A 22,019-nucleotide genomic window follows, 5' to 3' on the forward strand; every position below is an offset into this window, starting at 1 on the left:
ACTTAATCATTGGAATTTATGGCCACCTAAAGTTGCAGTCCTGGTCGTACTCTATTACAGCAGTGTCTTTAGAGGATGTAAAAGGTCTGGTATTTGAGACATTTTTGATGGTTTCCTCATTTAAACCTTTGCTGAGTTCTCAAGCCACACAACTATTGACTACTGAGCAGAGGAATCGCCTGGACCTGCTCTTTGAAGTAAAAATCTTCAGAGGAACAGTACAAACATTCCACTCCTCTTAACTCAAACATCTAGGTGAGTGTAACCCTTTGGAGTTGGATTTGTCTCTTCAGATAAGGTGACCAGACCAGGACTTTTCTTAGAACACGATTTTGTAATGATATAGAAACATCACAATGCCCTGGGAACAGTTCAAATACTCACATAAAAAGAGGAAGAATTTGTGAAGTTTAGTCCTCAAATGTAATTTTGCTCAACCATAACACCTAAATGTGGAAACTAACCCTTGGAACAAAAATCTAAGGAGTGTTTCTTATAAAACCAAAAGGATAGGCAGTAGAGATGAGCAAATTTCAGGTTATGAAATTCATTTACTCTTTGTTTACTGGTAAAAGTTGAATTGCGTTATGGATTCCGTTACCACGGACCATAACACAATTCTATGACGGAATGCATAACGGAATGCCTTTAGAGGCATTCCGTTATTCATTCCGTCATAATAGAAGTCTATGGGCTGCAAAACAGATCCGTCCCATTTCCGTTATGCAGGAGAGGACTCCCCTCCATAGCCGAAACGGGACGGATCCGTTATGCAGCCGATAGACTTCTATTATGACGGAATGAATAACGGAATGCCTCTAAAGGCATTCCGTTATGCATTCCGTCATAGAATTGCGTTATGGTCCGTGGTAACAGAATCCATAACGCAATTCACCTTTTACCAGTAAACGAAGAGTGAACGAATTTCTAAATATGAAATTCGCTCATCTCTAATAGGCAGGTTCTCATTATTTCAAAGTAAGGACACCCAGGTGAATAAAGCACTGCTACAGGTGATCATAGACCATTTTGTATTTCCATGACCTGTCGTTTGAATAATTAGACTAATGGGATGCCAAGAACTTCTGATGATGAGATCAGGGCCAGACTTAGGTTGGAGGCTGCCTTTTGACTACAATGGCTTTCTCCACCCCAGTTTGTGTTGTAGCATGTAATGCCAAAAATACTACCATCATAAAATATACAAATGACCATATCAGACCATGCCTAACTATTTGCACCAGACAGTATGGTACCCAACAACTGTCATACCTCAGCCAAATGAAAGTGCCATATATTGCACAAATAACTGTTCCATACAGCTGTCTAACAAACCATGCTATAAAATGCACCTGCACAAAAGAATATACTGTGCAGTGTCCAAGTAAGAGCGCCAACATGGATATCTCCAAATTGTACTTGATATTAACATAAAAAGGTTCATCATTGTGAAAACCCTTATGAAAAGTGTTGCTTCTCTTAAAAAACAATACTTTTGTATTTATTCTTTGCCATTACACTAAAACCACCATCCTAATTTTGTGTTATGATCTGACCCATCGGGGCATGACCTTTGAAGGTGTCCTGTAGTATTTGGTAACCGATCCTTTAAAAAGCATATGTCAGCATGATCAACCCTATTAAACCAGGAAAATTGTCTGGAAGGGTTGATCATGCTGGGCAAAGCAATATATTTATTTTATCTATAAGGTTAATGGTTGCTGAGATATATTAATTTTTATATTTATGTAAATTATCTAGTTGGAGCACCAAGAAGCTGGGAATAGTGCTAGGAGCACTGCTAGTGCAACGCCCCCATGCTCTCTCTACTCCCTCCTTTGAGTGAAAGGCCTAAAATTCTCATCTTGCCCTATGTTCTCGCGGCAGCGCCAAGACTCAGTGTAGGCAGTAGATCTGATGAGCTCATCAGGTGCACTATCACTGAGCCAACTTGGTGCAAGCTCAGGAAGCAGCATCTGAGTCACTGAGCGTTGGCTCTGCCGTGAGAACAGATGGCTAGACGAGATGTCTACCCCATTCACTCAAAGGGGAGGGGAGAGTACAGAGAGCACAGGGGTGTCCGCTCATAATGCTACGGCCAGTCTCTTGGGGTTTAAAATAGGTGATTTACATAAATATAAAAATGAATATATCTATTACCTATGGAGAAAAAAAAAATATAACGTTTTGTTCAGCATGATCAACCCTTTCATATGACAGATACTCTTTAAGTAATCTGCCAGATCATTGCTAATGAACGCCCCTTAGCAATGATCTGGCAGTGTAAGGCCTTGTTCACACGTCAGTTATTTGATCAGTTGTTTCCATCAGTTTTTGTCAGCCAAAACCAGGAGTAGAGGCTACACAGAGATAAGGTATAATCAAAAGATCTGCAACTGTTCTGTGTATTTTTTTACCCGCGCCTGGTTTTGGCTCACAATAACTGGTGGAAATAACTGATCAAATAACTGACGTGTGAACAAGGCCTAATACTGCTGCTGATTACCCAATGAATGAGCAAACGCTTGTTTATCGGGCAATCCAGATTTTCAAACTGGTTTAAAAATCATAGTTTGCCGGCAGCAAATCATGCTGTCTAATCACGATCTGCTGCTGGCAAACAACTAGTCAGTATGGGGACGAGCGATGGCATAACGATCGCTCCTTTACGTACTGTGGAGGAGATCTCTGCATGTAATAGCAGCAGTCTCCTCCACTAACAAGCAGGCGATTACCTGGAAGAAATGCTTCCGTTCTGACAATCTCCTGCACATCGCTGTATGTAATACAGCCTTAGGGCTCGTTCACACGACCGTATGTCCTTTTCAGTGTTTTGCGGGACATTTTTCACAGATCCGTTGCTCCTTTTTTTGTTTCGGTTGTGTTTCCGTTTCTGTTCCGTTTTTCCGTATGGCATATACAGTATACAGTAATTACATAGATAAAATTGGGCTGGGCATAACATTTTCAATAGATGGTTCCGCAAAAAACGGAATGGATACGGAAGACATACGGATGCAGTTCCGTATGTGTTCATGGAACGTGATTTGCGGGCAATAATAGGTTCTATCTATTTTCTATAACAGAAAAAAGGAAATACGGAAACGCAATGCATACGGAGTGCATTCCTTTTTTTTGCGAAACTATTGAAATGAATGGTTCCGTATACGGAGTGCAAAAAGAGGCCCGTATACGAAACGCAAAAAACATTTGTGTGAACGAGTCCTTAAGGTCCATTCACACGTCCGCAAAATGAGTCCGCATTGGTTCCGCATTTTATGGAACAGGTGCGGACCCATTCATTTTCAATGGGGCCACAAAAGATGCGGACAGCACACAGTGTGCTGTCCGCATCCGCACTTCCTTTCCGCAAAAAAATAGAACATGTCCTATTCTTGTCCACAGACACGGACAAGAAAAGGCATTTCTATTATAGTGCCGGTCATGTGCGGTCCGCAAAATGTGGAACGCACATGGCCGGTGTCTGTGTTTTGCGGATCAGCAATTTGCAGACTGCAAAACACTTGCGGATGTGTGAATGGACCCTTAAATGGGTTGTCTTACTTCAGCAAATGGCATTTATCATGTAGAGAAAGTTAATACAAGGCACTTACTAATGCATTGTGATTGTCCATATTGCCTCCTTTGCTGGCTGGATTCATTTTTCCATCCTATTATACACTGCTCGTTTCCATGGTTACGACCACCCTGCTATCCATCAACAGTGGTCGTGCTTGCATACTGTAGGAAAAAATGACGGCCGTAACCAACGAGCAGTGTATAATGCGATGGAAAAATGAATCCAGCCAGTAAACGAGGCAATATGGACAATCACAATACATTAGTAAGTGCCTTGTATTAACTTTCTCTACATGATAAATGCTATTTGCCGAAGTGACACAACCCCTTTTAAGTCCTGTCAGTTGTGAAGTGTTTTTTTTAATGTATCAGACATGATGTTAACATGCTCTAGAGTCTCCATGGATTGTCCACATTATTCACCAGACCATGCCACCTTCTTCCAGTTCTGAAGTTCATATGCCCATTGTCAGCACTTTCGGCAGTGGCCAGGGGTCAGCAAGGGCACTCCAACTGGTCTGCGGCTACACAAGCTACAATGCATTGTGTGTGACACTTTTCTATTATAGCCAGCGTTAATGCTTTCAGCAATTTGTGCTAGAATCTGTGGGATTGAGTCAAACGGGGTAGCCATCGATTCCTGTCATTTTGGAGATGCCCCCACCCAGACTAATAGTGAAAATTTGGCTCTTCTCAAAGTCAGATCACTTAGGTTGACCAGTGATCTTAATGCCCCTGACATATGTAATAATGATAGGATTTGCAATGTCATGAAAGGACCTGAAGTGCAGAGGGCCATAACAGATGACATGTCACCACCGCAGCCAGGCATTGGCTACAGCAGCAGCAGACAGGACCCCATCCATACCTGAAATATACAGGTGGGGACCAGAGTGCACTGAGCGGACTGAAGGAACTAGAACTGAGTGGTGGGGAGCAGGTCAATAGGCTTCCCTCAACAGGTCTGGCAGGGGGGGGGAGAACAAAAAAGTGTTAAAAGCTGGACAACCCTTTTAAGAAAATAATGATTTCTGTTAGACTTTTGGTGGAAAAATCCAAGTAGAAGTGAATTAATTAGATAATGACCTTTTTTGACAAATGTCTCATTACCACATACAATCCAAATGGTTGTACAAACAGCAGCTTTTGTGCAGTCTTCATCTTCATCACTGCAATTTTTAAAATTAAGGATTCAACTACATGTTATGCATAGTATAGTTAAAAAAGAAAACTCAACACCAAGTTAAAGGGGTTGTCCTGGTTCAGAGCTGAACCCGGACATACCCATAATTTCACCCAGGCAGCCCTCCTGATGTTAGCATGCTCTGGGCAAGGGCTCTTTTATATACAATAACACCCTGCCGGGTGGAGGCTTCTGCCCAGCAGTGTGTTCGGGGACGTCACCGGCTCTGATGGGGCAGCTTTAGCGCTGCCCTAGCCGTTTTACAGGCTAGGGCAGGGCTAAAGCCCGTCCATCAGTGCCGGTGACGTCACCGGGATCACTGCTGGGCGGAAGCCTCGTCTGGCAGCCCCATGGAGAGCCTGGTACGTCACCGGAACTCCACAAAATGCCTTTCCCCCCCTCCCTTTTGCCAGACATGGGAAATTGAATTGGGGAAATAATTCTCTCCTGCACACGGGTCTAAGGCCTCTTTCACACTAACTATACAGATTGTGCCAGGATGCATTCAGGATGCGTTCAGTGAAACTCGCACCATTTTCAGCAAGTTCAGTCAGTTTTGTCTGCGATTGCATTTAGTTATTCAGTTATGTCCACGAGGGTGCAGTGCGTTTTGATGCGTTTTTCACGTCCCTTGATAAAAACTGAAGCTTTACAAACAACATCTCTTAGAAACCATCAGTGAAAAATGCATTGTATCCGCACTTGCTTCCGGATGCAATGCGTTTTCCACTGAAGCCCCATTTACTTCTATGGGGCCAGGGCTGCGTGAAAAACGCAGAATATAGAGCACGCTGCGATTTTCACACAACCAAACATGGATAGTGTGGTGTTAAACAGGCAGGAAGTGCTAAAACCCATATGCAGTTGTACATATATATACAGGGGAGCAAATCCTGTACTTTTGGCCCGTTGCTAATGGCAATCCCTAGCAAAAATGCATACAGTGGAGGATGACCGCAGCGAACCACAAGTACCACAATAGACATCCTACATAAGATAGCAATTATGTGGATGTGATAATAACCAATATAACAATCTAATAACAACAAGGACAGGTGCACTCTGCGATCTTCCTAAGCCCTCAAACTGATGTTAAAATTGAGAATTTGGAAAAATTTCCTACCAGGAGGACATGTCTGAGCCCGAGGCCCGAGCCCCGAGCCAAGGTTTCCCAAGTAGCTCGGGTCCTAACACTCACCTACCTGAGCCGTATGGGCTTTTTTTGTACCTTTCTTCAGATCTGGGCCTCCACACAATCCTGTCTCTGAGCTCTACATACAGTTCTTTCCTCCTCATAGTTTGACTTTTGATCTGATATTCATTGCCAGCTGTGAGACCTTATATAAACAGGTCTGTGTCTCTCCAAATCATGTCCCATCAACAGGATTTACCTCAGGTGGACTCCACTCAAGGTGTAGAAACATCTAAAAAATGATGAAGAGCTAAATTTCAAATGTTGTGGCAAAGGGTCTGAATACTTATGCCCATGCAAAATTTGAGTTTTTCCTTTTTAATACATTTGCAAACATTTCTAAAATTCTCTTTTCACTTTCCTAACATGGGGTAATGAGTGCAGATTTAGGGGGTGATTTTTTTTAATTTTCATTTTAGCACATGGCCACAACATAGCAAAATGTGAAAAAAGGGTCTGAAGACTTTTCCAAATTTTTATCTAACTTTTGAATACTTTATTCGCACTGTAACATTACACAGGCCCTCAACACTGCTGATTTTAGATAAAAGGGGTACAGTAAGTAGTACTAGGACATTTTACTATGGATGTCTCCTACATGTATAATGAGATATTTTGCATAAAAATGCATGTGAACTTGTAGAGTTATGGGTATTGTGTGTGTACGTGTGTGTATTGCAGTGTTATTTGTGTGTCCTGCTCAGTAATCCAGTTACCGCATTGTACACATTTGTAACTAGGGGAACTACAAAGTAACAAAGGAGCTGACACACAGCGCTCTGAACACAAAGCTAATGAAAATAAGAGGGAAGCCAGACATTCCAACAGACGAGTACATTACTACAGCAGCAGATCGGCCAGTCTGATATATCATAGGCTCTACTCATGGCCCTCATGCTGATGTCTATGGGACTGTAATGTCAGGGTCTGTAAAAAGGTTTCTTTAGGAAGTACCTGAAAAAACATCTACCAAAAACGTCTGTGCCCCCCCCCCCCCCTCATTTATAGATACTTCCTGAAGCAGGCAGCAGCATTCTTATCTACTTCATTAAAATAATAGATTGCGGCATTAGGATAAGGTGATTTGTCACATATCTCTGCTTACATTGGCTTCAAAACCCAAATACTAGAACACAGGAATGACTCATAGTTATTTTAATATCCTTTCATTTTCCCTTAGCTGGCAGTAGCCATCATGTGGTGAATGGCTATATACTATTCTTGCAACTGGCTGCTGAAGACATGGCTGATTACTGTATGTGGTAATGAGACATTTGACAAAAAACAAAACAAACATTTTTTTCCCACTTTTACATGGATTTGTCCATCAAAAGTCTAACATAACACATTATTTTCTTAAAGGGGGTGTCAAGCTTTTTAATGTGTTTTTGTCCCCCCCCCCCCCCACAGACAAACCTGTGGAGGGAAGCCTACTTACCTGCTCCTCACCACTAGTTCCTTCAGTCCACCACTATGTTCAGCGCATTCTGATCCCCACCTGTATACTTCAGGCATGGACAGGGGACATGTCTGCTGCTGCAGCCAATACCTGGCTGTAGTGGTGGCATGTCACCCAATCGGCATGTGATGCAGTGGTGACATGGCCCTCTGCACCTCAGGTCCTTTACTTCTCATCAGTGATGTTCTTGTGTTTCCCGCGGGGTTTCTCCTCTGCTCCTTTCCTTGATGGTATGAGAGTACGCCCTATTAATTTTTGTCATGTATTATCGCAAGTTCACTTAAAGGAAACATGTCACCAAAAGTTTATCTGCCAGTTAAAACCAGATAGTAACACATATCCATAACATATTTTTTCTAATCCCTTTTTATTTTCTGATTGCAGATTTTTTTTTTACTCCATTTACTGAACATGATTATGGGGTGGCCACCTTGTTCTTAACAGCATTTAGAAAGCAAAGAGAATTGCTTTATGGCAGCCACATGGGCCATAGACACAATGGTCTGGAGGGGACCTCATTGAGTTTTCTGGGCATGCTCAGTGACCTGTGCAGTGGTCATTGTACAAGGAAATCATTGTTTAAATATAGATATTGGCATGGAAAATTAAAAATAACATCACCCAAAAATTCTTTAAAAATATGTTAAACATAAAAACTTGATTTAAACAATGGGTCATTTTCTCATGACACATTTCCTTTCAACACATGAGTAGACCCCTATAGTGGATAATCACTTTAATATACTCAACTCCAGCAATTTTACTCTTCTATTAAATGCCAGACAAACCTCTAATGTCTGCAGCCAGGCTCATCTATCTATCCAACCGCTACACTGATGCTACTAGCTTGTGCCAGTCACTTCACTGGTTGCCCATCCACCACAGAATACAGTTCTTACTTCTCACCCTCACCCACAAAGCTCTCCACAGTGCTGCACCTCCATACATCTCCTCCGTCATTTCCGTCTACCACCCTACTCATGCTCTCCGTTCTGTTTGTGACCTAAGATTAATATCCTCCATAATTTGTACATCTCAGTCCCGTCTTCAATACTTTTCTCAAGCTGCACCTACTCTCTGGAATACTCTGCCCCGGAATATTAGGTCAATTCACAACCTCTCAACCTTCAAACGTGCCTTGAAAACACATCTTTTCAGACAGGCTTGTCTAGCTATCTAAAATTACTATTCCCTGAGTAAACCTCTCCTCTGGCGTAAACTCGATCCTCTAGTAGTCCCAAACCCGAAGCAGATCGGCCAGCACCACTCCTTTCAGTTCAATAATGGCTCGAATCCTACTTACCACAATCAATTACCTTATGTGTCACCCCCAATTAATTATAGATTGTAAGCTCTTGTGAGCAGGGGCCTGACTCCTAGTGTTTTAGTTGTATATTAACCAGTTACCTTTGTTTTGTACATGAACCCTATGAATTTGTAAAGCGCTGCAGAATATGGTGGCGCTATATAAATAAATAATATTATTATTGTCTAAAACCATTTGAACATTTGGGTCTTGATTGTGTGTCATTCTCTCCTGCACACTGGTCTAAGTAATTGCATCATTCTCATAGAGTGGTCATAGTGATGAAGGCTCAGGAAACTTGCTATAAGGTAAAGTCAAGATGGAACAGGGTTTCTACCCTTCTTCATAAATGTTACACATCTGTATCTTCCTTGTGTTGGAGATATGGTGCCTCCGAAGGCACCATGTCCCATATCTGGTGAAGCTGTCCTTTGATTCATAGCTTCTGGGATGCCATTCTTAAGGTCATTGTGGAGATTAGGGGAACGACCATTTCTAGTACCTCTGAGTCTGTGCTGATCTTCATGTTTGACGTGGCCCAATCCTCTTATAAGCGATCCTCAACATGCCACCTTTTGCAAGCAGCTATAACAGTATTTCCTGCCACTGGTGTTCTTCAGACCCTCTCAAGATGGAGAAATGCTATGAGGCGATTGCTCTGACTTAGAGGATGGTGAAGCTTATTGGTTTTATTGAGACACCTCTTTCCCTCACTTATAACATGGTGTGTTCACATTCTTGCCTATATTATTTTCCAAGCTTGGTGACTCCCCTCATCTTATCAGGCCTGTCTGGACCTTCCATGACTTCTTTCCTCTTTCTGCCACCACCTTCCCTGTCTCACTTCTGCTTTTTTTTCCTTCATTAGCTTTCTTCCTTTACTTTTTTGTTCGGTTCTCATTTTTCTTTTCCAGGGTACATCGAGATTATAATTTCTCTGTGATTGACTTCTCTCTAGAATGCTTCTACAATCCTTATTGTATTATACTCTTAAAGGGGTTGTCGGGGATCAGAGATGAACCTGGACATATCCCCTTCATTGCCCAGGCAGCCCCTGTGAGATGAGAATCGGAGTGTTTCATGCTCCGATGTGTTCCCTAGTCCTGCACTGTATCGTGCAGGGCAACGGCTTTTTTGTTTATATTTTTACATGTAGCCATTTTATAGGCTAGGGCAGCGCTAAAGCCCGCCAATTAATGCTGGTGACATCACTGGGCTCACTGCTGGGCGGAAGCTGAACTGGATGGACAGATGTCTTTTTTCGGCCTTAAAAACTATGTTACTATGTTACTATGTAGCAGAGACATGGTACATCACCGGATCTAATGAAAAAGCCCTAAAGAAAAAAAAACATGAGATGCTCTGATGCTCATCTCAGAGGGGCTGCCTAGGTGAAGAAAAGGATCATCTCTGAACCTGGACAACCCCTTTAAGTTTTTATGTCCTGAATACTTCATTGTAATGTGGCATTTCTTCTAGTGCAGCTCTCGAGGTTTGGTTCATTGCTGTTTATTTGTACTGTTACCTGTTTTTATATCTGAAAGCTTTAAAAAACAAAAATCTGAAAAATAAAAAGCTGGACAACCCCATTAAGGTCCCCATTAGTGTATTGTCAACTGAATTCACTGCCTTTGGCAGGACTGGCTGGCAGTCTAAGGCTACTTTCACACTAGCGTTCGGGGCTCCGCTTGTGAGTTCCGTTTGAAGGCTCTCACAAGCGTCCCCGAACTCAGGATGCATCAGTTTGGCACCGTTTGTCCTCCGCTCCGCTCAGCAGGCGGACCCCTGAACGCAGCTTGCAGCGTTCGGGTGTCCGCCTGGCCGTGCGGAGGCAAACGGATCCGTCCAGACTTACAATGTAAGTCAATGGGGACGGATCCGTTTGAAGTTGACACAGTATGGCTCAATTTTCAAACGGATCCGTCCCCCATTGACTTTCAATGTAAAGTCAAAACGGATCCGTTTGCATTATCATGAACAAAAAAAATATATATATATATATTTTTTTTTTGTTCATGGTAATGCAAACGGGTCCGTTCTGAACGGATCTAAGCGTTTGCATTATAGGTGCGGATCCGTCTGTGCAGATACCAGACGGATCCGCACCTAACGCAGGTGTAAAAGTAGCCTAATATGTATGGGGATCCCCTGACCTTCTCCTGAGAGAAAAGATGCCACCAGAGGTGTCTGGCAGGAGCTTTCACCTTTAACCTTATTAAAACATTTACACACTAGTCTGAACCAAGTATGAATGTGTATGGGGGAGTACGGAGAGATAGCTGTTGTCTGACAGCTATTGAGAGTGTATGGATACTATAAAGGACTTGTCCAGTATTTTAATCTGGATGACCTATATTCGGTATCAGAACTACAGTTCCATCCAATATGTAGTGGATGAAGCTGGTACCCATTGTAGTAAATAGGAGCAGCTCTGCAGTTACAAACTCCGTCTACTACACAATGGACAAAGTTGTGAAGTTCCAGAATTCCTGTGCCAGAGCTACCCTGAAACTGCTCAACAGCAGGACCCCTGCTGATCAGATATTGAGGACCTATCCTAAGGACAGTCCCGCAATATTAAAATACAGGAATACCCCATTAAGACTGTCATCTCATATACACGGTATAGAAAAAAATGTCTCGTGAAATACACCACATGTGCCCTACTATTAGGTATTTATATGTTAATTTTGTTACATTATTATTACTACTAAATTATAATAATTCTAACATTATTGCTAAAACTTCCACCATGAGTTCCATGTTATAAGATCCATGATTGGATTTATATTACGTGATAGAATAGCAAAAGAAACTAGACTAATATGTTTCAGTGGAACAACACAAGCCTGACAGAATGAGACAGAGTCTTAGAAAATTCATTAAAAGTGTTCTAGAACCAACGGCGGCAGCGTGTTGTTTCAGTTCTGGGATCTCATGTTTGGGCGGGTTTATGTCAATGTGGCCATGATACTAGTCATTGGGCTGTCTATAAAAACTGCTGCTAGCGACTGCTTGATCTAGAGAATTTACAGTCTGAACTGTGTAAACTACATTGGTACAGTAACCACTGTGAATCAATATATTTGTCTATATGATCTTTCATCCATCTAACTTCCTCTTTTCAATGTGTTTTGCTTTTTATGCTACTTTATACAGTTTGTTGCTGTATACCATATACTGTAGTATTCAGGGGCCACTTTACAGATCTCAGATCTAGAAATTCAAGTCACATCAAGATCACCACAAATAATGCTCTATAAATAAAAAATAAACATCATGGGTAATTTATTAGTAATACTGATTAAAGCTAGCCGTAGACATTAGATTTCTGTTAGCGGATTCATTCATTTTCAGGTTCCACCAAGAAATAAAGGGGGTCATTTATCAAACTGGTGCAAAGTAGAACTGCCTTAGTTGCCCATAGCAACCAATCCGATTCCACCTTTCATTTTGGACCGCTCCTTTGGAAAATGAAAGGAGGAATCTGATTGGTTTCTATGGGCAACTAAGCCTTTACTACTTTACACCAGTTTGATAAATGACCCCCAGTGTCTATGCTGGATGACAGAGTGCCTTCTTGTCTCCTGTTGAGAGTACCATTCTGTAAAGTCTCCTACCAAAATTATTTACAAAATTCTAGATGTACTAATAAGCACTACTTATTCATCTTATTGGTACCCATCATACCAACCATGAAGAAACATATTTAAAGAGGACCTTTCACTAGAATAAAAAATCTAAACTAAGTATACAGACATGGAGAGCGGTGCCCAGGGATCTCCCTGCACTTATTATTATCCCTGGGCGCCGCTCCGTTCTCCCGGTATAGGCTCCGGTAGCTTCATATGTTCGGCTCCACCCAGTTGAACCTGCCGGCGTCTCCTTCTCCCAGGCTGTAGCGCTGGCCAATCGCAGCGCTCAGCTCATAGCCTGAGAGAAAAAAAAGCCTCTCAGGCTATGAGCTGAGCGCTGCGATTGGCCAGCGCTACAGCCTGGGAGAAGGAGACGCCGGCAGGTTCAACTGGGTGGAGCCGAACATATGAAGCTACCGGAGCCTATACCGGGAGAACGGAGCGGCGCCCAGGGATAATAATAAGTGCAGGGAGATCCCTGGGCGCCGCTCTCCATGTCTGTATACTTAGTTTAGATTTTTTATTCTAGTGAAAGGTGTTCTTTAAGGTAAGATTTCAATTGGCAGGACATCAGATAGGATCACATAAAACCAACATACAGTGCCCACACATACCTGCATACTATGGTCAATTAACATTGCCTTGTAGCACCCAGAAAACATCCCATATAGTGTCCATATAAGGATAGTTTCACACTAGTGTTAAAAAAAACTTCGCAGCCTGCCAGAGTTCATTGTATCCAGCATAACTGGAAATGGCCGGAGCGCCACCGGCCCCTATTGACTATAATGGGTCCCGGCGGGAATCCATCCTGTTTCCGGCATGAGCGTCGGGATTTTGCCGGACCGGTTTTTGTCTAGCTGAATCTTGGCACTCATGAAGGACAAAAGCCAGATCCCCGCCAAGTCCCGTTTATAGTCAACGGGCTCCTGTGGGGAGAGGCAGTTTCCGGCAATGCCAGATACAATGAACTCCGACAGGCTGTTCCTCTGCCGCAACAGCCTCTGGATGGTTAAACGTTAGTATTAAACTAATCTAAAACTACCAATATCAAACCATTATAGTGTCAATAGAACAGTCCAATGCTATGTCTGTGTAATATCCCTATATTGTGTCCATATAATGATGCCTTGCAGGGCAAACTGCAGTATGGAACAGTACCACCAATAGTGCAATACTATGTCCAAATAATTCTGAACTGTTTCATTTAGTTATGTTATACATTAAATAATACAGTCTTTTCCATATACAGGGAGTGCAGAATTATTAGGCAAGTTGTATTTTTGAGGATTAATTTTATTATTGAACAACAACCATGTTCTCAATGAACCCAAAAAACTCATTAATATCAAAGCTGAATATTTTTGGAAGTAGTTTTTAGTTTGTTTTTAGTTTTAGCTATTTTAGGGGGATATCTGTGTGTGCAGGTGACTATTACTGTGCATAATTATTAGGCAACTTAACAAAAAACAAATATATACCCATTTCAATTATTTATTTTTACCAGTGAAACCAATATAACATCTCAACATTCACAAATATACATTTCTGACATTCAAAAACAAAACAAAAACAAATCAGTGACCAATATAGCCACCTTTCTTTGCAAGGACACTCAAAAGCCTGCCATCCATGGATTCTGTCAGTGTTTTGATCTGTTCACCATCAACATTGCGTGCAGCAGCAACCACAGCCTCCCAGACACTGTTCAGAGAGGTGTACTGTTTTCCCTCCTTGTAAATCTCACATTTGATGATGGACCACAGGTTCTCAATGGGGTTCAGATCAGGTGAACAAGGAGGCCATGTCATTAGATTTTCTTCTTTTATACCCTTTCTTGCCAGCCACGCTGTGGAGTACTTGGACGCGTGTGATGGAGCATTGTCCTGCATGAAAATCATGTTTTTCTTGAAGGATGCAGACTTCTTCCTGTACCACTGCTTGAAGAAGGTGTCTTCCAGAAACTGGCAGTAGGACTGGGAGTTGAGCTTGACTCCATCCTCAACCCGAAAAGGCCCCACAAGCTCATCTTTGATGATACCAGCCCAAACCAGTACTCCACCTCCACCTTGCTGGCGTCTGAGTCGGACTGGAGCTCTCTGCCCTTTACCAATCCAGCCACGGGCCCATCCATCTGGCCCATCAAGACTCACTCTCATTTCATCAGTCCATAAAACCTTAGAAAAATCAGTCTTGAGATATTTCTTGGCCCAGTCTTGACGTTTCAGCTTGTGTGTCTTGTTCAGTGGTGGTCGTCTTTCAGCCTTTCTTACCTTGGCCATGTCTCTGAGTATTGCACACCTTGTGCTTTTGGGCACTCCAGTGATGTTGCAGCTCTGAAATATGGCCAAACTGGTGGCAAGTGGCATCTTGGCAGCTGCACGCTTGACTTTTCTCAGTTCATGGGCAGTTATTTTGCGCCTTGGTTTTTCCACACGCTTCTTGCGACCCTGTTGACTATTTTGAATGAAACGCTTGATTGTTCGATGATCACGCTTCAGAAGCTTTGCAATTTTAAGAGTGCTGCATCCCTCTGCAAGATATCTCACTATTTTTGACTTTTCTGAGCCTGTCAAGTCCTTCTTTTGACCCATTTTGCCAAAGGAAAGGAAGTTGCCTAATAATTATGCACACCTGATATAGGGTGTTGATGTCATTAGACCACACCCCTTCTCATTACAGAGATGCACATCACCTAATATGCCTAATTGGTAGTAGGCTTTCGAGCCTATACAGCTTGGAGTAAGACAACATGCATAAAGAGGATGATGTGGTCAAAATACTCATTTGCCTAATAATTCTGCACGCAGTGTATATAATTGCTTACACATAGAGACACATAAATGACTACAGTGAAGTCTGTTTCTGAGAATAAAGCAGGATAAAATGTTCCAGATAGTGATAACCACAAAGGCTAAATTACTATAAATGAGTTTATGTTATAGAACATCTCAGCAACATCCTTGAAATACTCCTCCACCTTCCTACATTGTGAGCTCATCTGGTTGGTATTCATTAGGAATGCCTCCCTTATCTGGAAGCACTAGTTGGCATCTGGCTCAAAGACACAGAAAGGTTGCATTTTTTTCGGGGGGGTTCTCCTTTATATACTGATCAGCTAGGTTACCTTCCAATAGAGTCTGCCCCTAGCGCAGTGGTGGGCAAACCTTTTTAGTCAACTGAGCCAAATATCAACAAAACCGCGATTGAAATTTTTTTTAAGAGCCAAATTTTTTGAATCTAAAATATATAGGAAGGTACATTTTTTTTAGTTTCAATAAGTGTCCGCTGATGATAATCAATATGAAGACAACTAGCATAGTATGCGCAGAAATCCATCAGGGTGATCTAAACTTCTGGTGAAAACATAAAAAGACTATCAACACTATATTGAAATTGCCTCAGGCGGCACCCTATTTTTGTGGGGCTTATTAACTAAACTGCAATATCTCACCTTTCTACAGTTTGATCATTGCATTGTCCATTGGTGAATTATAATACATCACTGCATTGCCTTTGAAGTCTGCACTTTTTATGTTGACATCGGACTTTGGGCATGACATAAATGATTTCTATGTCTCATGTTTTCTATATATTTATTGCGTCAACAGTACCAGTGAGGACTATTAGAGTGTGTTTTTACATATTTTTATATGTACTTTCTGTTATTTTGATCTTGATTATTATTTCATTTTATCTTTATCATTTTTTGCTTTTATTAAACTTGTCTGCAGAGCCAGTGCAAGGTGTGCACGCCTATTTTATTACTTTTTCTGTTTAAATAGTTTACATGCCATGTAAATGATGATGCCAAATAATTAATGAGAGTCACCTGTAGGAGGTAGCACACTTGACTATGCCTACTATGGCGTCACGTTCGTAGCACAGCAAGCGCCTGCGGCAGTGTTCCGTTATATTTCCCTACCCTCGTCACTTCCTGTTGTGACGCAGCACGTTCTGACGTTTGGAAGGAGGTGTGTACACCCAAGTGAAGGCGATTTACTCCGGCTTCCTGTGTGATGATGCGCGTGCGCTAATAGTGGGAGGAAATATGGGCATGTGATATGAGATGTACACGCCCTCTCCAGCTTTGCGGAACGCAAATGAGTTCCACAGGCAAGAAGACTGTAGTGCGTGCTTCACAAATCAGCAGGAGGGGTTGGTCTTTCGGCTATGTGGGAGCCCGCACCTGTAAGAGCCGCATTCAAGGAGCTAAAGAGCCGCTTGTGGCTCGCGAGCCGCGGTTTGCCGACCACTGCCCTAGCGCATAGTTTTATAATATACAATACATTGTACAAAATAAACATACAGTATATAGCACAGTACATATTATATTTGCATGCATGATAAGTAAACCTTGGCTACTATCCTTAAAGGTTATCAATTGTTATTAAGCATTTTCAAGGTAACATGTGAGAATAGTTTTCAGTTGGCCACAAATGTTGTCAATCAGAAGCAATTGGTACATCAGCAGGATTTGTGTTGACCAGGGGTGGGATTACATTTTTTAACAACAGGTTCCCTACTCAACAAGGAATGCCAGATGTGTGGCGTCACAACACAACACTTTCATCATAAATATATGATATACACACAAATAACCATTAAAAGTAATAGTCCACATCACTCATCATTTACAACAGCCGAAATCCTAGTGCTTAACTGCAGGTAATACAAGGGAGACAAACACATGGGTATCAGCCTGTAGAAGCGTCAGAGGACACAAAACAGTCACTAGCTGATCTCTGTCTGCCTCCCGTATATTACCTGCAGTGCAACACTAAAAACACAGTTTTTTGCCATTGTTAATGATGAGCGCCATGATTACTGGCACTTCTGCATTACTGATATTTCTATTATATGGCCCTGACATGTATAAATACACATACCGTACACTGTATACACTATACATACGCTATACATATGACACACACATAAATAAAACCCATACCTGTCTACTTTTAAAAACGCCAAGAAGCAACATTATCAGCAGCAGTAAGCCACATCTCTAACTCAGCCCATGCCCAGTCCCCTTTGTGCACCCACACAGTAGTTATGTCCACTGAAGACATGTTTGGATGGACAGTGCCACATACCTATTACTAGTGTTGATCACGAATATTCGAATTTTTATCGCGAATATAGGTACTTCGAAAATTCGCTAAAATTTCGAATATAGTTATATATATTCGTAATTTTGAATATTCGAATTTTTTTCTTTTTTTTTTTATCAGTACACATGATCCCTCACTGCTTCTAGCTTGTGGGCCAATAAGAAGGCTGCAATACACTTGACTTTAGGAGTAGTATTGTTTGCGAATTTTGCTCTATATTAGTTGTTTTTTTATATTCGCTATATTGCTATATACTCTTGTTTTAGAATATTACGAATATTCAAAAAAACTAAGTTATAGCAATATAGAGAATATTCGAAAAAAATCTAATAGAGCTATTTAGCTAATATAGTGCTATAATCTTTGTCTAATAGTTGTAAATTGAAAAATTCGCAATAAAAAATTCGAATCTGAAAATTCAAATTCCGAAAATTCGCATATTACACAATCATTACCTTTCCGATTTTTCGAGAAAAAAAATCGTGAATTTTCGAATTTGCGAATTTTCGACTAATATTCTACAAAATATTCGTGAAATATCGCGAATTCGAATATGACCCCTGCCGCTCATCACTACCTATTACATCCAGTGACGTCTCCTGTGATTATACATGTTCTATTTACTCATCTTTTTCATTTGGACCAGACCACCATGATGACTTCTCTCAGGCATGTCGTTTGCTACACAGACATCTTAGTTTCTTGACTTTTCCACCCCCCCTTGCTGCCCCTATCCACCTTCTACCCCCAATATTTTGACCGCTGTGCTCCCCAGGGCCCCCAAGTATAATACTGCAGAAATTTTAGTGCTATATAGATAGCCCCCCCTCCATAATAATAGCAAAGCTGAAACCCCTATCAATAGTTATAATTTTTTCCCAGAGTGCCCCTAATATAACAATGCTTCCCTAGAGTACACCCATTAGTAGTAGTGCCTTCCATATTATGCCCAATAATAACGCCCCCTAGAACCCACAGTAGTAATAATGCCCAATAGTAGAAATAATTTTACTCAAAGCGACCCCCAATAGCTATTATGAAATCATAGAGAAAAGCACATGCAAAGATAGAATGGCGCACACCAAGAATCGCATGATTAAATCCGAAATGTTATTCATATGCACAACATTATCACAAAAAAACATTAAAAACAATGTTTCATGCAAAGTGTATAAAAACTATATCTACACCCCCTTCCTTCCACAACATTTACCCCTGATAAGGACCATGTGAGACAAAGTGCGACAGTGTGAAAATAAGTGTAATAACTCTGAAATTACATAAATAACCTCTGTTGCAAATGCAAGATATCTGTAAAGAGCATAAAAATACACAAAAAATATATAAGATTAATGAGGCATAAGTCAAGCACAAGATATCCAGCAAGGATAATAGAAGTGATGTGAAAATCTCACATGTCCAATTGTTATGGAAGGACTATGACCGTAGTTATTATGCCCTATAGTGCCCCCTATAGTGCTTGAATTAATGCTGTGTATAGAGATCAGGAAGCGCTGTGCAGCCCCAGCAATCATGCAAATGCCAGCTGCGGGAGTCCAGATGAGCTGCTGGGTTTTACCAGACCCAGATCAGCTCTTCGCTGCGGCCTTCTGCTCTAGGTCATGTGTGGCGTGCTGATGTTATTGCAACCTCCTGCGCCATTCTACCTCCAAATGGGCTTCAGGCTCCCGTGCTCTACTGTAAACTTCTACCCTCTTCAGAGGCAGGTTGGCTGCTGCCTCAGGTGAGATGCTTATCTCACCTTATGGCTGAAGTGGGCCTGGAAACAACATATTTGGCACTGAAATGCCATATCTGTGGAAGAATTGCAATTTTCACTGTGCATCATCTGTTGTGCATTCCTTTTAGCAAAATACCAGTGGGGTCTAAATGCTCAATATACTCAGTAAATACTGTGAGGGTGTCACCAGCGCATCTGTCCAGGCTTCAGCATAGGGGTCTGGGGATGCTCTATGGCTGCGCCGTGTCAGACACAATGCCAGGTTGTACACCCCGTGATGTTCTGTCCAGCCACATCCCCTGGTAACGTGAGCGTGTCCATAGAAATGGAGCGCTCGCTCTGTTTCTCCCTGCAGCGCATGACCCACATCAAACCAGATGTTGATGTGGACAGACCCGAGAGCTGCAAAAGTGCAGGGGGTGAGAAAGAGCTGGAACCTAGCAGTGGGTTCAGGAAAGTATGATTCCCTCTGCATGTCCAGCAACTTTGGTGGTCTGCCCGAAAGACTCCCAGTGGTGAAGAACCCTTTTAAGGTGCCCATACACCTTCAAAAGCTATAAATAAAAGAGAGAAGAGAAAGTCACTGCCAGACACCTCTGGTGGAGGTTTATCACCTGGGAGAAAAAGACAATGGGGCACTGAAATTCAGCATACCCAATCCTTCTCTCGCCTAAACATCAACTGACCTGGAAGAGTCGGGAGCTTCCAATACACATTATATTGTGGTCTGGTTCTGCCAAAAACAGTTGGTTTGACTGGCAATAGACTAATGTGTATGAGGGGCTTTTACTCAGTAAGTTGCAAATGCAAGTTTTCAAAGCAATATTTTTTTTTTGTCAGACACAATTTTTGAAAGACATATATAGCCGAAACAACAAAGAGGTAACCAGTAAATAGTTATCACTAGGATGGGGACAAATTTGCATTTAAATGCTAAATGCTGAGTTCAGAATTACATTTGTCTTATTGGGTAAATTGGCTTTGGCCCTTATAAACCATGAAGAGTAGTTTAATCTATTGGCACAGTATATAAACTAAAGTCAATTTCTGGTGTTTTCTTGATTCTTAGAAATTATATTAAGGCCTTATGCACGCGACCGTTGTTTTGGTCTGCATCCGAGCCATAGTTTTTGCGGCTCGGATGCTGACCCATTCACTTCAATGGGGCTGCAAAAGATGCGGACAGCACTCCGTGTGCTGTCCACATCCGTTGCTCCGTTCCGTAGCCCCGCAAAAAAAATATAACATGTCCTATTCTTGTTTGTTTTGCGGACAAGAATAGGCATTTCTACAATAGGCCGCCCGTTCCGTTCCACAAATTGCGGAAGGCACACGGGCGGCTTCTGTTTTTTTGCGGATCCGCGGTTTGCGGACCGCAAAAAAACAGAACAGTCGTGTGCATGAGGCCTAAGGCTGAGTTCACACTTCGGTTATTTGATTAGTTATTTCCATCAATTTGTAAGCCAAAACCAGTAGTGAAGCCTACACATAGATAAGGTGTAATGGAAAGATCTGCACCTGTTCTTTGTTTTTGACCCGCACTTAGTTTTGGCTCACAATACCTAATGGAAATAACTGATCAAATAAGTGAAGTGTGAACTCAGCCTAAGAGTATCTGGTAGGCTTAGCCATACCTGTGGTGAGATTAGATAGGACAATAGGAATCCTAGATACAGATGAGTACTCTAAAAGACGAAGCCAAGGCAGGTGTCACGGCTGTGTCATCGCCTGGTGGTAGTAGACCGTGACACTTGTGCCGTGCATGCTTGTTTCCAGTGGCAACGTGTTGTTTTAGCATGTGTGGTCTCTTCCCCTTTTAGTCTGGTGTTGTCATGCCCTGCACAGGTTATGTGCGGAGGTCTGCCCGGTTAGCAGCATGTGTGTAGTTTTTTGTTTGTTTTGGGTTTGGAGTTGAGCTGTATCCGCCTCCCTTCAGGTACACTGGGTGGGGTCGTTTGTGTGAGTTTAAATTATGCCCCTTCCCAGTGTCCTGTGCGGGTTATAGCTTCTATCTTGCTCTGTGGAAAGGTGGATTTGCTGTTTCTGCTCTGCTACAAGATAAGTTGGTTTTGGTTTCCTTTTTGTGTTCTGTCTAGGCTGTTTGAGAGACACCTGCCTCCTCCAGGACCTGAGGAAGCAGGCTGCCTCTTTCCCCCTTTTCACCATCTTAGGGGCTTTAGGGAATCTTCAGCCTTAGGCACGGGGGCACATTGATTCCCACCTTTAGGGTCTGAACGTGGGCACAGAAGTCCAGGGAGAGCTGGTAGGGAATTGTCAGGAGGTGACCTTTATCCCCAGCTTCTGGCCTAGACACTTGTTTTGAGGTTTTCTGTGTGTTTATTGTATCTTGTATCCTACCCGCCGTGACAGGTGTTCCTTCCCATTTTGGTGTGCACAGGGTTAAGGTGTGTGCGAGGTTGATCTGGGTGTGGCCTCATGACTCTTCTTATGTTGGAGTTGTGAGCGTGAGGTCGGTTGTTTGTCTGCCTTTGTAGGAGAAGGAGCTTTGGTCCTCTCTGGATGTTTTACCTGTCCGTGAGGGGCCTCCTTGTGGAACATCAAGGTCTTTAGCAATGTCTTCCTATGTTCTCCTCCTTGTTCCCTTCCTTACCTGTTGTTATGTTTGGTGTGGGTTTGTTTTGTGGATTTGTTATGTCTAGTTTGGTGTTCTATGTCTGGTATGTTTGGTGCAATGCCCGGCATGGTTGCTATACATCCCCTTGTTTGTCCGTGCCTCCGGAAGGGGGTCTCATGGTTCCCCGGAGGGAGAACCACTGTAGTGTACGGGGACTGTAATACCCGTCACTACA

General features: G+C 42.2%; 1 long non-coding RNA gene across 1 annotated transcript; it reads right to left on the reverse strand.

Annotated features, from left to right (window-relative positions):
- Positions 1-2,294: 2,294 nt before the first annotated feature.
- Positions 2,295-20,096, reverse strand: LOC121000787. Its single transcript, XR_005778902.1, has 3 exons — positions 20,086-20,096; positions 14,186-14,190; positions 2,295-2,492 (listed from the first exon to the last, which is right to left on the reverse strand). It is a non-coding gene; the product is annotated as an uncharacterized LOC121000787 (long non-coding RNA).
- Between the last annotated feature and the right edge of the window lie 1,923 nt (positions 20,097-22,019).

The sequence above is a fragment of the Bufo bufo genome, chromosome 5 (genome assembly GCF_905171765.1).
Source record: "Bufo bufo chromosome 5, aBufBuf1.1, whole genome shotgun sequence".
NCBI lineage: Eukaryota > Metazoa > Chordata > Amphibia > Anura > Bufonidae > Bufo > Bufo bufo.